Genomic DNA, 12,590 nt, shown 5'->3' with positions numbered 1-12,590 from the left:
CTCGATGTCACCCTGTATCTGGATTGACCCTTAACATGGCATAGGGTACCTACCCCTGCATTAAAGTATAATGTACTATTGCATACTGCACACGGTCAGATGCCATGGCCAAACAAGCCAGTGTTGAAACTTAACACTTCAAGCACCAAAATACGCAAAGCTAACTAAGCTATACACTGCAGGCAAAACACATGAATGGAGAACTGGTGGATCTAAAACACTAATTTCAAAATGGGGTGGGTTATACATTGAAATCTTAAAACAGGCATACCCTTGGTAAACAAGTTCCCTCAGTTTGGCAGCTATCTAATAAAAGGTGGTATATTTTCCTACCTGACAATGCAGTAACCAGAAGGAAGAATTTAAAATCCATACAACCTAGCAGATGATAAAAATTATACCCTGCTGAATACTGAATGAGATTAATCTTCTCTTTTTTTTTTTGTAATTTCATGGTATGTATAATCATTTCTTTCAAACTCCATTAAAATCAGGGGTTTTTAGTCAAAAGTTGCATTAAGTACATTTATAGACTGCCTGAACAATGATTAATAAAACAATAGTGAAACATCATGCTTGTAGTCTTTATGACCCAGCTTGTGAGAATACCCTTCCTTGAAGTCCCCAATGCTAGTCCAATCTTCATAGCTTTCTACTAGTGAGGCAAATTAATTATTGATATAAAAAACTTATACCCATATTTCAGACATGGTCATTTATTAACAGAACCCCTTTCCTTGGAGTACTGCAGACAGCAAGACTCCCAAACCACACTGCATTTTACTTGTTCACTTAATAGCATGTTCTTGGAAAACTCCCAACCTTATGGAAGCATATAAAACACAAGCTAATCAGGACTTGAGTTAATTTTCTGCCAAAGAACATCACCACTAGCACTTGCTGTTCAGCAGTAGCAACTAACCAGAACATCTCTTGAGAAGACATAAGAATCTTAAGTATACAGGCATGTGTGCCGACTAGAAAGGTGAAGGAATCAAGACCACAAGCATGTTCACTGGCAGGGCCTGGATAAGTCCACAGGAACATTCAGACTTTTCCATGGCCCAGGGCAGCAAAAAACACTTTCTACAGCAAGAAAAGCCAAGAGTAACAAACAAGAAATAGGTAGCTGGGCCAAAATAACAGATATATGCAAGTGGCATCAAGGAAAATGCAACCCAGTGACCATTACAATTCAAACTAGCTGTCACAGGTATACTACGTGTATTAAACTTGCATGAGTACCCTATTTTATCACATACCACACACCAGCAAATACATGAGCTTTGTTTTTTGGAAGGCAAAATGTAGAAAACAAGATTTCCAAAGTCAAAGATGCCTGTGTGACAGAGTAAGTCTTCTTGGAAAGTATGTCTCCTGGGATGCCAATCTGGGTGAGGCAGCAGCAAGAATGTTACTTCTTTACTGTAAGTAATTCTTTTTATAAGTTCCTATAAACAATATTGCCTCCACACCACAAGTCTCATCAAGATAATACGGACCACAAGCAGCAAGTCTCACTTGCCCTGACTCACCTCCACTATTCCACCCCGCACAAGCTACAGTGTTCAAACAATAGATATGGCTGTGAGAAGGTTAACAGGACTCCACCCCTTCTGCTTGCTGGGCCAGAAAGCAGCAGTCACCTTGGCAGGCATAGAATAGTATCTGCATACTTCCATTCCAGCAAGGAAAAATCAGTTTCCCCCACTTGAGATATACAACCCATTTTGGAGGACTGATTTTGAGGGGCTGGGGAGAAGTGCATGCAATATATAAGTAAATACGGTAACTGATAAAAAATTAATTCTGGAAAATTACTTGCATACACACACACACACGCAGAAATTAAGGAAGAGGCAGTTATGAAACAAGAGAAGCCAGAAGACATCCATGTAAGCTTTTGAGAAAGTATCATTCCTTGGGACATTAAGTGATAAAAGTCCTTTTCACCTCCAGTCATTTTGTTTAAAACTCAAACTGAACTCAGTCAGCCCTAATTACTTTTATATTTGCACACAGAAATAAGGAAGCTGTTTTCAGTAAATCCACAATGGTATCCTCAGCCTCTAAGGAAGTGAAGGTGATTATTCAAAGACAAAATAGTTAATACCAAGCATGGGGATTTTGAAAAAGTCAGGAATAAAGGGACAAGATTCTAGATGTACCATAAGTTCAGATACCTGTACTTGGTACAAGAGATGAAATCCCTGCCTTGAGAGTCTTACCTATATCAGCTAGTCAGGTTTACTTATGACAGAGGTCATCAATGTTTTTGGGCAGAATGCTAAAAACACCTGCAACCTCAACTTGTAAGATGCTGACATACCTGGGGGTGGGGGGTGGGGGTGGGGGACAGGCTGCAAGAGGCCCCATCCTTGTTGGGGCAGCACAGCCCTAGCCCCTTTCCCGAGGTGAGTGTGCCAAGCAAAATGCCTTCGTGTGCCACACACTGTCATGTGTGTCAGGGGTTGCCTACCCCTGACTTACATGATCTTTGTTTTTTGTTCTCTCTACAGCAAAAGTGGCAAATTGCTACATCAGCTTTTTTTAAACCTAAATATTTGATTATTTAAGATGGTTGATTTTGTTTCCTAATCAGACTCGGGCACCTCAATCCTACCTATTAGTGAGAGAGAATGAACATTAACATTTTAGCAATTATTGTTCCTATTATCATTTTTCATTATTATTAATTCTTAATTATTATAATTAATTAGTATTTTTATTATCACCATCCTCCTCCTCCACAGGTGGTCAGGCTGAGTGTAGAAGGTGGGCTCCCACCACTGTGTGCCCCCTTGCCAGGGGAGGTATGGGGGGACATGTGCCCCCTGGATTTGTGCATGGGATGAGAGTAGGCTGCCCACTGCAGGCTCAGGGCCAGGGGCTGTGCTGGTCTCTCTGGCAGGGGCTGAGCATAATTTTAACAAATTATACTAAATTAATTTAAATAAAATAAATGTAAATAAAACATGTTGAGTCAATGAGCCTCTACTGAAAAAACTTGAGTTGAAAAGCTGATTTCTTCTTTATAAAAATGAGGGGGGTCATCTAACTTTTGAAGTCAGTCTTTAAAAACATGACATAAATGTTTCATGTACAAGCGGCTTGACCCTGCAAACTGGAGGCAAAGGATCAAAGTCACCACAGACAAATGTAGAAAAGAGAAGAAACTTAGAAGATAACGAAGCCAAACCTGAAACTTATAATACATGGGGGCAGTGCTCATTTGATACATCTTTTAGGCAAAAAATTAAGTACTCCAGGAACAAAGGAAAAATATTAAAACTGCAAAAATCTTAAGTAATAATGAGTTTCCTTCAACCTCACTGAGAGAGCTGGGGGGTCCAAGCTAAGTCTTCCCCAAGACGTACGGTGGAAGTCAGCGACTGACTGCTTTGAGATATTTATTAGGAACTGGCCTGCTCTGATGACCAACTGTGAAGAAAATAGTGACAAAACTGATGGACACATCACAGCTAGAGTAGTCAGCATTGGACTGTTAGAAATGCGCAGCTTGCATCTTGCACCTGATAAGAAAGAAATACTGCCCAAGGCTCTTTTCTCCCCCGGTCCCGCCTTAGCCTCTCTCATGCTGATTACAGAAGCTGGAATTCAATTGACTGTGGCCTTGGGGTATGAACTTTTGGCGAACTGTTGTAGTTTCTGGGCATGCTTAATAAGCTGTTACATATTTACCCCTCCGCCCCGCATACTTAAGTAGCTAATTATACTATACATGCGATGTACGTAATGCTGTAACTACATGTATGCTTGTATGAAACGGAAGTAGCTGTAAGAGTTCTGGTGTCTGCACACGTGCTCAGGAGAGAGAAGATAAATTCTGCTTGCAAACACAATTAGTTTGTCAGAAGCTGATTTGGGCATCAATGCCCCACTCTGACCTTGTTTGCAAACAAATACATCCTTTTGTGCCGGCTGATGTTTGTGCGTCTGTGATCTTTGCGGGCCTCCAGAGAAACGAACCGCTTTTGTGCAACAGGACTAAAGAAAAATGTAGAAGATATGCAGATTTCCTTAGACAAACTACAGAAGGACTACTGATACATTGCAGATGCTACAATATTTGGAAAGAAGAGAAACATGAAAGTAAGAAATACCTAACAGCAAAATTAAATTGCAGGCAGTAAAGCAGCTGACAGATCAAGCACTTTACCTAATTTTCTTGCCAGTAGTCTTAATACAAAGTACCAAGGTAGATGCTTAACTGCTAAAGAGGAAAATGCTGCTATGACATGGGCATTTATTAATCATCCACTGCTCACAGCACCCATAATACATTTCAGGGCTAGAGGTGAACCGTTCAAGCAGCATATGTTTGCCAAGGTTATTTTAAAGAAAGTTGCACCACTGAACAGGTGGAAGTCACTAGCAAAGCACCTGGAACCAGAGTCTGTAGAAGTGATAAACCAGCTTGTCCCAGCAGTAGACTGTTTTGCAGATGCAAAAAGAATATTTTCTTCATTTGGACTGGTTCATTCAAAGCTGAGAAATCAATTAGGAACTGAAAAAGTAGGAACACTAGTTTTTTCTCTTCCAACCTATGAATAAGGGGGAGGAGGAGGATAAGATTGGATTGACCACCAGGAGAACCCACCCCCACCCCGCTGACCAACAGGATCGGCTGCCAAGGGAACCCCCCGCTGACCATCAGGGGAGGCACCAGACACCCAGGCTAAAGGGAAAAAAAAAAATACTGTAATTGGAAAAGAATTAGGCAGATAGGAACTTAAAGCTCATATAACGTTCACCTAGGCATTTTAAAATTTTCTACAGGGTGACCTGAAATAATTGGCTTAATTCATGAACCACAGTTTGTATCTCACCATTGCAGGCAGACCTGAACAGGTTAGAAAAGTGGGCAGTACACAACAGGATGCAGTACAACAAGGACAAGTGCAGAGTGCTGCACCTAGAGTACAAAAATGTCCAGCACACCTACTGGCTGGGAAGTAACCCAGCACAGAAGTGGAAGAGGGATCTCAGAGTCATAGTGGACTCCAAGATGAACACAAGTCATCAGTGAGATGAAATCATCAGCAAAGCTAACCGCACTTTTGTCAGCAGATGCATGACAAATAGAACCAAGGAGGCGATATTCCCCCTCTATGCAGCATTGGTCAGGCCACACAGTTGGAGAAATGTGTCCAGTTTTGGGTGCTGTACTTCAAGAAGGATGTTGATAAACTCAGGAGGGTCCAGAGGAGGGCCACTCATCCTGTAAGGCCCTAACCATACGAACCCTATAAGGAGAGACTGAGGGACCTGGACCTCTGCAAGAGAAGGCTGAGAGGTGATCTTGTGGCCACCTACAAATTCATTAGGGGGACAAAGCAAAGGATCAGAGATGCTCTGTTCACCATGGGACTGACAGAGCAGATTTAAACTAGATATCAGGAAAAACTTCTTCACGGTGAGGGCAGCCAAAATTTGGAATGGGCTTCCAAGGGAGGTGTGGTGCTCTCCCCTACTTTTGGGGTCTTCAAGAGAAGGCTGGATGGGCAACTGGCTGGGGACATCTGACCCCAGCACTCTTTCCTGTCTAGGCAGGGGTTTGGACTTGAGGATCTGCTGAGGTTCTCTCCGACCCTAGCATCTATGAAAAATTTATCAGCAAGAAGGGCCGAAAGAAACATAGTACAATTCACACATTAGCAAAAGAATCTGTTTAAAACAGACAATTGTGCACATCTAATAAAATCCAAACATCTTGACCTGGCTCTTTTCTTAAAGGTGGTGTTCTGGTGACTTTGCTTCTCACATATGTGATTTATCCAAACTGGTGCTCTAAAGAAAGGTCTTTTAGGCAGCTCGAGTATTGCCAGCCTCTCTAAATCCTCCTACTTGATCCTACCGATCTTGCCACATGCAATCCAAGCATGGTCAAAGTTTCAAAACCGTTTCCTCCTGCCTCACTGTTACTTGGATCTCTCCAGCTTCCCCTCTAATTTCTCCTTCGCCTGCTTGCTCCCATACCGTTCCTCCCACTTGAAATCTGTATTTCTCCATGGAAGTCCACTTTTCAGATTAATTTCTGTTAAGACTTTTCAAATACAAGCCAAAGAAAAATGTTTTCCCTTCAAGTTTCCTGCTGTTATGGCTCTTAATAGCAAGAGTGGAAGTGTTAGTTTAACAAACCAGCCACTCATAATTTAATTATATTTAACTTGGGAGCATTTATAGACATTTGCCAGAATAGCCATCTGCAGTCCTGTCTACAGGAGTATTCCTCCCATGACTACCACCTCCAGAAGACAACCAAGAATGAGACATTCCACAGAGAAGTCTATTGCAGATAATACGGTTGTGAAGAAATTTAGTCCTTACCTTTGAACAGAAAGTTATTAGGTCAACAAAAGTGCTGTTTTCAAAACCTTGCATTCCCACATTGAAGCATATCACACAACCCCCTTAAATTCCAAGGAGTATCCCTTGATTTCAGCTGTACTGCAAATACTGCAAGAAGGATTAGGCCTTTATTTTGTATTCTCAAAATGACAGCTCCACAGCAAATAAAACCTTTACCACAAGGGTCACGTTAAACCAGCATGCCACTATTAAATATCCTTAGTACATGTAACCAACTTAATATTTCTACTAAATCATTGAAACCAGCATCCAATTTACATATTAATTTAAGGTGCAGTTCTGAAGCAACTAGGCCTTGGTATCTGGTGAACCTTATTCAGACAATTAAAAAGGTACAATTCAGCACAATTGCATTGTTCAGTCTTCAACTATGGTCAAATACACCAAGTACCACAATAACTAGATGAAGAGTACTTCATGCCAGGTGTGATCTATTGTCCCCTACTTAAAGCAACAGATACCTTACTTGCAGAACTAACACCAACCTCAGTCTCAGCCACTACTGATATAGGTCTTCTAGGAAAGAGGCAAACAAATGTCTGGAAAGTGTGTAAATCAGAGAACTTGTTCTCAGAACTGGCCCACTCATGCCAGGAAAAACTGCCAAAAAACAACCACCATCACCTCAAGGCTGCTCTACCAGCAGCTAGGACGAATATGTATCAAACTCGCACAGAATCACTATTTCAAAGCCAATGTTTTGTTTGAAGAGGAATACCTATTAGGCACCTGAGCACATACAACCTAGCCAGCACTTAAACTATTTTGAAGCAGCCAACCTTGCAATATACAATTTTATGACTCGTTTCCCATTTCCAGGAAAGTTATTCAAGGTAAAACAGAACACACCGTCCTCGTAGCACTGACTGCTTGAACTGAAATGCTGCAGAAATCCATCATTCACAGAACACTCCCACCCTCTCCTAGAGAAACACAAAAGTGAACACAACTACCACACTCATACAATAATCCCACCCACAATTCAAACAAGACAGACACCAGCCAGCTGTTCACTGAGTGCAAAGACACCATTCAGTTCTCAATAACTAGGTTACACCAGCATCTGATCAAACCTAGATCCAAATTGATGGGGTATTGAACAGAACTTGCTGCCAGCATATTACTGCATTTACTAACACACCCATCCCACAAACACACACACACCACCAAAAATAAGCTCCCCAAAACTGAGACATGTGTCTAGAGTTGGAAAGCTGATTTTATCCAATGAAATGAAGAAACAGAAGCCTGGAAACACTGTAATGGCTGCCATGCTTGTTGGACCCAGGGCGGGAAGTGCTGAATTCATTCTTCATGGTCAGAGCTTGTCTTATCTCCTTTTATAGCTAAAAGCTGCTGCCAATTTGGTAGCACAACAAAGTCTATTCTGCCCCTGTGGTCACAACTCAGTCATGACTCTGGAAATAAACAAAACAAACTTCCCTCCTGCCTTTTCAAAGAAAGGTATGTTTCTTATCTAAAAGCATACAGTATGTGAGAAAATATGATGCCACCCCCTCCATTAAAGATAGCTGGCCACAGATCCTACATAAGCTCCTCTTGTTACGGTTGTTTCTGGATTCCGCAAATTTGGTGTCCCTGATCTACCCATACATTTATAGCTGCAAAATGTTCTTGCTGCCCATAAAGCAAGAACAGCCTTGTTTACACTGATTCACTCTTGTAATCCAAGTGAAGTTCAGAAAGCTTCAACACCTTGCAACAAAACCCATTACACTGGGTGGTGTCTTGTTCAGAAGCAGTGGCTCCTGCCTAATCTCCGGTGAAGTCCAGAGACATTCAAAACATCCCACACCAACTCCCTTTCTTACACCAAAGAAAGAGCCACTGGTAATCATGAAGTAAACTGCCAAAATTAACTCAGGCTTGACTTGCACCTTTTCAAGCCATTACTACTGGCTACATCAGGGGTGGCCAACCTGCAGGATGGCTGCCACAAGTAGCATGGTTAGCCTTGGTGTGTGGCATGCAGCAGGCAGCAGAAGAGGACAGGAAGAACAGAGCAGACAGGGCAGGAAGCAGAAAGCAAAGCAGGAAATCAGGCAGTGAGCACAGGCAAGGAAGAAGAAAGCATAACAGCAGACCAGGCAGGGGAAGGAGATTGGTATGGCACATGGGGAGAACACAGGACTAATTTGTGGCTTGCCCACCACAGTGAGCGCTAAAGATTAGCTCCTACTGGGCTACATCATAGACTAGATATTGAGTTGGAGGGCTTTAGATCTGGGGTAACAACTCCCATGTTACTCCTTAACCAAAATGAAGATTATCCAGAAAAGAGCCTTTGGATAAGAAGAAAGATCGTAGCCACTCACTACAGCAGCCCCTTGGTGCTGGGATTCTGGCATCATCCTACACACTGTATTTGCACATGTAAAGTTAACTGAGGTTACAAATAGACAGCCTCCTCCAAGGAATGGCACCCTGACTCTGCTCCCCTCTCCAGAGTTCAGATGGCAGCATCCCCAGGACACCTACTCATAAGAAAAGCAGTGCTGTTTGGATAATTGCAGTGACAATACTGGAAGCATCAAATGTGATAGTTAGGAACATGTCATCGCACCATTTTATACATTATTCACCTTTGAAATGTATTAGAAACCGTATGGGCTATGTGTTACGCAGAAAGCAGTCAACAAGGAGCAAGATAAAACGATTCTATCCCTGGAGTTGGGACTCCAGGTTCCATCATCCTCAAGCTACCACCACTAAGAGCAGACTGCTCCATCTAGTTTTTCTTGAGCCTTTTAGTGCTTATTTTCCATTTCAAGATCCAGATGTCACTTGAAATAGAAATTTAGTTTCATGTAGAATTTCTTGCTAAAGAAAAAAATGTCTGCAACACAGCGGAAACTGGACTAGATCCTGCTTTTTTTTTTTGTAGTGTTTAACCAAATCCTGTAAGAAAAAAGTGACTAGCAGAAAGTATTCATCTCCATTTGGGTTCCTGGGTCCTGTCTAGTAAGAAAGATTCGGGTCCTAACTCAAGTCAATACTCTTTCAAGAACCTTGAGAAATATTATCTTTGTCATCTCACATCAGACATCCTTATGACAGATTATATTCCCTTATCAAGATCTGTTCCTAACTTGGACAAGGCATCTTGGAAAATAGATCCCTCGTCTTGTCCTAGGAATAGCGTGTCTAGGTTTGCTGTGTGAAACATTTGAAATGGAGCTTTCTTCAGCTCTTCATAGGCTTTAGGAAAAAAAGTTTAATGAAGCAATTATAGATTTCATAGACATTAGGGCTGGAAGGGAACTTGGAGGATCATCGAGTCCAGCCCCCTGCCACAGAGGCAGGAAGTCAGCTAGGGTCAAAGGATCCCAGCAAGACAGATGTCCAAATGTTTTTTAAAAGAGTCCAGAGTAGGTGCTTGCACCACTCTGGAGGGAGTCTATTCCAGGCCTTGAGGACTCAGATGGTAACATTTTTCCTTATGTCCAGCCTGAAATGGTCTTGGAGGAGTTTGTGTCCATTTGACCTTGTCATTCCTTGGAGTGCTTTGGTGAGCAGGCATTCCCCCCCAGATCCCAATGCATACCGTTGATGTACTTATAGGCTGCCACCAAGTCGCCCCTGAGCCTGCGCTTTTTCAGGCTGAAGAGTCCCATAGCTCTCAGCCTCTCATCATAGGGCCTGTTCTCTTACCCTCTGATCATACATGTGGCTCTCCTCTGGACTCTCAACCTTTTCCACATCCTTTTTGAATTGTTGAGCCCAAAACTGGATGCAATACTAGAGCTGCGGCCTCACCAAGGCCAAGTACAGCAGGAGGATGACATCCTGGGATTTGCTTGAGAACTCCAGGATGTCATCTTCCCCAGGATTCTCAAGCAAATCCCAGGATTTATGCACTGATGTGGCTTACTATTTCAACAGCCCTGAAGTAGGTACAGAGAAGCTGAACAAAGTCTCATCACCAACTTTATGCTAAATCATCGAAATGTGCTTCTACTTCAGCTACTCATGAAACAGTGTTTGTGCCTGTCCTCCAACCAACAATCATACCAATATTACAAATTGTATGATTCTGAATCTTTATATTACTGCACCAGTTTAAACCCTTCATAAATCATCTGGGCCTTTCACTCACCCCTCAGATTCAAGTGAGAACATAGATCTAGCTCTTGGTCTGGGAATGATTTGCTTGGTCAAGAGTCTCCTGCTCTTCCCACAGGGGATTTGCTGGAGTTGGTTACCTTTATGGAATAAATTCAAAGTTCATCCCGACTGAAAAACCTTTTTTCACTTCCTTAAGGTGGAACAGGAGAACCAGGAAGGATGGAAGAGAAAGGCACCCAGCCATTTCCTGCTAGCAGGTGAGAGACTAAACCCAATAATCCTGTAGTCCACTGGTGACCAACCTTTTTTGGCAGCCATGCCACAAATTAGCCCCCTGCCCTCCCAAAGTGCCACTTTGATTCCCTTCCTCTGCCCAATCAACTGCTCTGTCTTCTGCTCCCTACCCAAGCTGCTGCTCTATTTTCTGCTCTACTACTACTGTGCTGCCTGTATCCCATCTGGTCTGCTGCATCACATCCACACATGGGCTGTCCATGTCTCGGGAGACTGTAAAATCCAGGACTGTCCGTGACATCAACGGAAAACTTAATAAAAATGAAATGCTGGCTCCCCAGTGGAAGTTGACGGTCCTCGCTGCCAGGAGGGGGAGGAGCCGGCTGGCATGGTGGCACAAAGGATGGAAGACAAGATGGCAACTGCTCCCTCATCCTGGGCCCACTCCACCAATCAGACCCCAGGGGTGGGGCTGCCACAAAAGTGACTGAAGAATGAGAACTTTACACAGTGATCAACCCACAAAAATTGTTAAGTCCCCCCGCAATTTAGATAGATCCCTTCCCATCTCACTTTGCCACATACAGACCAGGGTGGTCACCCTTGCTGCAGCCTAACTACTCAGAAACAGCAGCCTTAATTCTAGCAATAGCACTATGGCACCACAACACAGATACAGATCTGCTATCTGAGCTATATCAGCTTCCCCATATGCCTGAAGCTCCACTAGTACCAAAGAATTCCTGATAGCAGAACTGAATCTGCACAGGGAGTTCTCTCAGCACAGCACATGTCCAGCCAGCATATCCATGCTAGCAGGACTCTATAATGTAGACAAGGCCGCGGACTTTTGTGGTGGACACCTTCACTGTGGAAGTCTGTTTAGGATAGAGTCTCATTTTATTCATGGTATTTCAGTGTTCACTGAACAGTCTTTCAATCTCTGATCAAAGTCCTTAGTGTTTTCAGTCAATAATGACTTTTGATTTTCTGAATGAATTCTGGGCTACCCTGGGCTGACAAAATGCCCACAGTATGTAGCTCAAAGAGAAAAAGCTACTTGCATCAAGAAGCAGAAGAACTCCAGAAAGTTTTAGAAAAAAAACACAGGGTGATCTTTGAATATTTAGCTAGGCTGCAGAGAAACAGACTGTAAGATTACTTCAGTTTTCTTTCCTCAGTGCCATTTGCTAATAAGCCTCCCATGCATTTACTTTACATAGAAGATCAAAGAACAAATAAGTTTCCAGAGCCAGTTGTTACAGAATACAAGCGAACAAAGAACAAGCAAGAACAATACTTTGCAAGTCACACACCTCATCCTTTTGAATAATTTTACAGGTGATCAACCCAGGCAATTCAGATACCAGCAGTATGAAAGACTTGTATGAACTCTACCCTATTTGCTTAGAACTCACATTTATGATTGATAGTTGCATTCCAACTGCAATTTCCTAAATGTGATACAATACTTGACATCTTAACTGGACATCACTCTAATAGCCTCACTAATACTACATAGCAGTGGGATGTATCTTTCCTACTCTTCCTCCATGTTGCCCCATTGAATGGTATTAGCTTCACAGAATTAAAAGTCAAAAGGGACCACTGCAGTTGATGTTAAACCTGAAACAGCACCCTTTGACGAACAAGGGAACATTCACACTTACATAGTATGTAAATATCCCCAGAGTGCCAGCCCTGAGCCCAAGTGATGCTGCCAAAACCATACACCTAGATGTTGCTGCCAGTAACTTTAGTCAGTCTAAACACTGGATTTTTTCCAGAGCTGGATCCCTTTTAAACTAGCATTTTCAATACTGTCACTGATCTTGCATCTTTCAGACTGTGAAAGCAGGGACCTAAGTGCTTCCAAT

The 12,590-nt window shown here is 42.5% G+C and overlaps 1 protein-coding gene across 5 annotated transcripts in view; it reads right to left on the bottom strand.

Annotated features, from left to right (window-relative positions):
• The window catches only part of CSNK1G1 (casein kinase 1 gamma 1), a 171,075-nt gene that overhangs the window by 148,698 nt on the left and 9,787 nt on the right, over nucleotides 1-12,590 (bottom strand). The gene's annotated exons all lie outside the window — the stretch shown is intronic.

Source organism: Crocodylus siamensis, chromosome 15, assembly GCF_052110815.1.
Source record: "Crocodylus siamensis isolate JL-2025a chromosome 15, ASM5211081v1, whole genome shotgun sequence".
NCBI classification, from domain to species: domain Eukaryota; kingdom Metazoa; phylum Chordata; order Crocodylia; family Crocodylidae; genus Crocodylus; species Crocodylus siamensis.
The sequence above is the reverse complement of the archived record's forward strand: the minus strand, read 5'-3'. Positions and strand labels throughout refer to the sequence as shown.